The sequence below is a fragment of the Panicum virgatum genome, chromosome 9N, assembly GCF_016808335.1.
Source record: "Panicum virgatum strain AP13 chromosome 9N, P.virgatum_v5, whole genome shotgun sequence".
Taxonomy (NCBI): Eukaryota; Viridiplantae; Streptophyta; class Magnoliopsida; order Poales; family Poaceae; genus Panicum; species Panicum virgatum.
Genome location: NC_053153.1, coordinates 29,032,696 through 29,038,295, shown reverse-complemented (window position 1 = coordinate 29,038,295; position 5,600 = coordinate 29,032,696). Strand labels below are relative to the sequence as shown.

Here is a 5,600-nt window from a genome sequence, read left to right as displayed (position 1 = left end):
CAGTTTCAATACCAGGGTCGGCAGCTTCCGCTAGTTGCCGCACTGGATCAGTTCCATGGCGTAGATGAAGTTCTCGGAGATGGAGCGGCCGCGGAAGAAGCCAGTCTGATCCACATCGATCAGTTTGGGGATCTCCTGCTGAAGCCGCGTCGTGAGCATTTTGGACGCAATCTTCAGAGAGCCAGTGGCGGATCCAGAAAAAATACATAGGGGGGGCTGAAGTATAAGAGCATGTCCAAGTTCATGGTATCCCATATAAGACCAACATTGAAGTTTATAAGATGGAATTATCTAAAATTCCAACTACTTCCTAATGGCAGGAGCAAAGAGCAGTTAGCAAAGATCACGATTGTTCACAGAAAAAATAGTTCCCCAGAAAAAAACAGTTCCCCAATATGCTACTTGAAGTTTTGAACCGGCAGGTTCATACCGATCACCATTCATGTCACATGATTGAATTATTCTCATGTGTAAGTCTTGCAAAGGGAAGAATAATAATCTATCATACCAGATCAAACAAGCTCAAGAAAATTACATGCTAAAATACCAGTTTTCCGGCGATTCATGACAATGAACTGGAATCTGGGTTGGGCATTGCTGAAAAAAATATACCCTATTTGTCAGACATACTAAGGTATCTGACGCAAGCAGCAAATGCAAAGTGTTAAACTTTGGGTTTTTTTGATTGGTGCCACTGTAATTTTCGAAGTTCTGAGATATGCCATTACAATTCACGTATTTTGAATCGTGCCATTACAATTCTTCTCTTCTTTGAACCGTGCCATTTTATACGTCTTTGATATTCTTGGACCCACTCGCAGACCCGTGTATTTTCGTATGGTCCAAAATACCCCTGCTCATTCTCTCCCTTCCCTCACTAACGTGTGGGGCCCACACGTCAGCTTCTCCTTCAACCTCACCTCCACCGCGTTGCTGCCCCGCGCACGAGAGAGAGAGGAGGAGATGGAGACGAGACGCCGCCGCCGTCCGGATTCACCGCGCCTGGCCGGATGCCGCCGCCGCGCCCCTCTTCTGCCGCCGGTGCCGGGAGGCCGTCGCGGACGGCGAAGCCCCGCTGGAGGAGCTCGTTCGAATCCTCCGCGCCGGCCTCCGCCACCCCTGCACGGGCCTCCACCGCCCTCGAGCCCGCGCGCCTCCGCCTCGCCCTGGCCGCCGCCGTGGGCCTCGCCATGGCCGCCGCCGTGGGCCTCCGCTGCGCCATGGCCGCCGTCGCGGGCCTTCGTCCCGCCATAGCCTCCGCGCGTCGCACCTCCGCCTCGCCATGGCCGCCGCGCCGCCAGAGTCGAGCCGAGACGCGTCGCCTCTGCTCCGGTTCCCCTGAGTGCACGGCCGCGGTGCTCGCCCTGGCCCCGCCCTCTCCCAGCCGAGCAGAGCAGAGGCGCGAGGCCCCGCGCGGGCCTCCGCCTCCGCCACGACCTGGATCCATCGAGGGAGGTAGGGTGGACGGGCGGAGGAGGAGCGGCCTGGGTGCCGTGCGGAGGGGCTCGCGGGCGGAGGGGCGGCCGCGAGGAGCGGGGGCCATCTTGCTGCTTTCACCTCCGCCTCGTCCTCGCCCGAATCGAGCCGAGGAGCCTCGCCGCGAGCAGGGGCTCGAGCAGAACCGAGGAGCCCCGCCGGTGCGCACAAGGCCAGGCGAGGCAGCAGCAGAGGCGAGCCCGCACGAGGGCCAGGCAAGGCCGGCGGCGGCGGGGGAGGAGCTCGCCCGGTGGGGGAGCAGGCCGACGGCGGCGGCATGGGGGAGGAGCTCGCCCGGTGTGGGAGCAACGCGGTGGAGGTGAGGTTGAAGAAGCTGACGTGTGGGCCCCACACGTCAGTGAGGGAAGGGAGAGAAGTAGCAGGGGGTATTTTGGACCATACGAAAATACACGGGTCTGCGAGTGGGTCCAAGAGCATCAAAGACGTATAAAATGGCACGGTTCGAAGAAGAGAAGAATTGTAATGGCACGATTCAAAATACGTGAATTGTAATGGCATATCTCAAAACTTCGAAAATTGCAGTGGCCCCAATCAAAAAAACCCTTAAACTTTCATCTATAACTCTATAAGGCCCACAACATTTCAGTTATCACTAGAAATAACAGAGGACATCTAGACGTGGAAGACTGGAAACACATAGAAGTAGGGATACATGTCAATAGATCAATGCTAGGATATGCAAATGCTTGCACTTGCCGGGAATGAATTCTCTGTGACGGAGCTTTCGATTTTAACTCTCAAAGTAGCATGACTTGGTAATCATTAAAGTGCACCTTTGAACCCGCGCTCGGCCTGCCGTGCCACACTGCCGGCTGCTCCCTGCAGGCCTGCTGCCTGCCCCACGCTCCTGCGGCGGCACGGCGCTGCCCGGCCGCCCAGTACTGCGGCCACCCCCTGCCCCGCTGGGGCCGAGCGGCCGCCGAGCAGCCGAGCCCCGAAGCGATTCTCCGGCCGAGCAGCCGCTGGCCGCCGGGAGAGGGACGTGGGAGGAGAGGGCGAGAGGCGGCCGGCCGCCGGGAGCGGGAGGATAGGGCGAGAGAGAGGCGGAGAGACGAGAGAGGCAGAGAGCCAGAGACCGAGAGGAGGACCGGGGGTGGGAGGCCAGCTCGGTCGGCCCGCTCGGCTGTTGTTTGGGCCGGGAAAGAAAGTTGGGCTCAAGTGGCCAGGCGAACAGCCCAGTTGCGCCGGCCGCCGGACGGACTTCGTCTTCAACCTCCAGACGCGTCGAGGCTCAGCCGCTCAGTCCCATGGCAGAAAATTTTAGGGGGGGCTAAGGGGGGGCTTCAGGGGTTCTCCGGCGGTAGGGGGGCTCTAGCCCCGGCTGCCCCACCGCTAGATCCGCCACTGCAGAGAGCAGTTCTGCAAGCAGATCAGCCGGTAGTCGCCGGGGCGGCGGGCCGCGCCGTGCTTCGGCAGCATGACGATGTAGGAACGGTTCAGCCGCTCCAGGGCCGCGGTGCCCTGGTGGAATTCCGCCGTGAAGTTCATCACGGCGCCCGCAACCACCGGCCACGCCGCGGTGTAGAAACCGGGCCCGAAACCATCCAGGCCAGGCGAACTGTTGCGGTTCATGGCCCGGACCGCCGCCTTCGCTTCCGCCTCCGTGAAGGGGTCGATCAGGCGTTCCAGGCTCACCAGCGTCGCCCCCGCGTACAACACCTCCACGTCGAGGGCGTCCATGGGCACCGAGCAGCCCAGCAGAGCGCGCAGGTGCGCGGTGATCACTCTGGTCTTGGCGTCGTGAGACGAGAGGACGACGCCGTCGATCTCCATAGCCCTGATCTGGTTACGACGCAGGCGCTGGCTGTCGTGCGCGTGGAAGAAGCTGGTGTTCGCGTCCCCTTCTCGGATCGCACGGTGTTTACCGTGCTGTTTCCAGTACGCCGCCCGTTCACGCAGGGAGATCGTCAGGCGATCCCTGCATGCCTGCCGCAACACGATCCTCCTCGAGCACGTCAAACAGGTAAATCACAAACTTGCAATTGAGGTGGAGGGATGGTGGTGCACACTTACTCCGCGCCCAAGCCTTCGACGCGCCACGGACCGCTTTGTGCGACCCAACCAGCGCCGCAGCGGCATCGCGGCCATTCGCCGCCTGCCAGGCAGGGAGAATGGTGGGAAGGAAATCACGGTGTTGGAGCCGCCCGTTCTCGAAACGGAAGACATTTGGTTTGGGGATAGAGGTGGAAAGGGACAGGAGAATTGGGGTGTGATCTGAGGTGGGTTTTGGGAGGGAGGTGAGCGATGAGTTGGGGAAGGTGGCGGCCATGGGGGTGTTGAGGAGAACTCTGTCTAACCGAGCCAGAGTGGGGGTGGATTGGTGATTCGACCAAGTAAAGAGTGGATCAAGCAGAGGCAAATCAATCAGACCCAGGAAGTGGATGGAGTCGTTGAAAGCGTCAGCGAGGTGTTGGTGAACATTGCCATTGTTGTTCTCATCTGCTCCCCGGGTGAGGTTGAAATCACCCGCCAACGCCCAGCAGGCAGGGACGTGGCTGGCAAGTTTAGCCAGATCCTCCAAAAACCCAAGAGAATCCCGGTGGTCGGCCGGCGCATACACGTTAGTGAGAGCAAACTCCAAGTCAGAGGCCGTAGAGGTGAAGAAAATAGTAAGTGTGTGCTGCCGTTTGATGAACGAGGTCATGCTGAGCGTTCTAGGGTTCCACGCAGTCAGCAAGCCACCACGGGCTCCATTTGCGTCAACACAAGAGAAATCGGAGAGTTGGGGGGAAGGAAAGAGCGAGCTTTTGCAGGGTCAGTGCGGCTCAGCTTCGTTTCCTGGATACAAGCAACATCAAGACGCACCGACAAGGGTGTCCCGGATGGTTTTGCACTTATCAGAATCTCCAAGACCTCGAACATTCCAAGAGACGAACAAGAGGGGAACCGTGTTAGCATTCATTGAAACGTGGGAGTCACTTGGTTACAGACCGGAGCGACGACCACCCAGTCGTTGCTCGCAACTCCCCCGGGGGGCCAACAACGCATAACAAAGGCAACATCCAGGCACACACTAGACCGACACAGCTGGTGTGAAGCACCAACAACACTACGCGACGCAGCGGAAAAGAAGCTAAAACAAGAACGGAGGCGGGCAACACACGGCTGCCGGCAAGGGACACGGTACGCACTACTGCTAACAGAAGGCGGCAAAAGCAGGCAGTGCGCGGCCTCCATGGTGCTCAGACATTGCGGCGGCCGAGCACCTGATCCAGAGCACGAGTGGTGGCATCTCCGATCACCATCGCCTGTTCCAGAGCCCGGGCAGTGGCAGCACCGAGGCCAATGGCGTCAGAGAGCTTGGCAAGGTCCTCGCTCCCGATGGGCTTCTTTGTCTTCTGCAGGAGCTTCTTCTTCGTGACATGGAGCTGGACAGGTTTGGAGCAGAGCGACAGGCTGTTCTTCAGTGCCTTCAACTGAGTCACTTTATCCGCGGCACAGACAAATTTGCCACTATCTCTGGCGGCGATCCTCTCGCTGTTCCTTGTCCCGGCACCGCCGATCGCAACGCGACGGCGCACGCGCTGCATGGGAGGGGGGCGAGACGCGCGACACAGGCAGCGGCGACGACTCGCGGCGCCAGAGGCGGCGGCGAGGCGGTGTGCGGAAGCGCGTCGGTGGGATGCCAAGTCAGGAGGAGGACCGGCGTGACAAAGCGAGGAGCCCCGGCGCCGGGTCCGGCAGGTGAACGAGAATCGGGAGCGCCGGCATGCGTGGCAGCGGATAGGCGTTGAGGAAGCCGTGGCACAGGATCGCGGCACCCAGGAACGCGCCAGGGTGCAGCTGCTGCTGCGGCGGCTATTGCTGCTGGTGAGGAGGAGCGGGCGGCGCTGGGCCAAAAACCGGCGGGGGCCCGCCAAGGAGGTGTGGCAGAGTCGGGCCGAAAGCGTGCGGCGGCGGTGGTGGGGCCCAAAGAATGGAATCCAGTCGCCCGCCGCGTCGAACTGCTCGGCAAGCGGCCAGAAGGGCGTTGGATAATTTGACCAAATTGACATCAACGTTCAGTGTGATCACCCTCATTTATTATGTACTTGGTCTGTACTTGTCAATAACTGATGTTTTCAGAAAATGATTTGTAGTAATGCATGCATAGTACACTCATA

At 59.7% G+C, this 5,600-nt stretch overlaps 1 long non-coding RNA gene across 1 annotated transcript; it reads right to left on the bottom strand.

Annotated features, from left to right (window-relative positions):
• Positions 1 to 376: 376 nt before the first annotated feature.
• On the bottom strand, positions 377 to 2,359 carry LOC120692151. Its single transcript, XR_005682494.1, has 2 exons — positions 2,271 to 2,359; positions 377 to 597 (listed from the first exon to the last, which is right to left on the bottom strand). It is a non-coding gene; the product is annotated as an uncharacterized LOC120692151 (long non-coding RNA).
• Between the last annotated feature and the right edge of the window lie 3,241 nt (positions 2,360 to 5,600).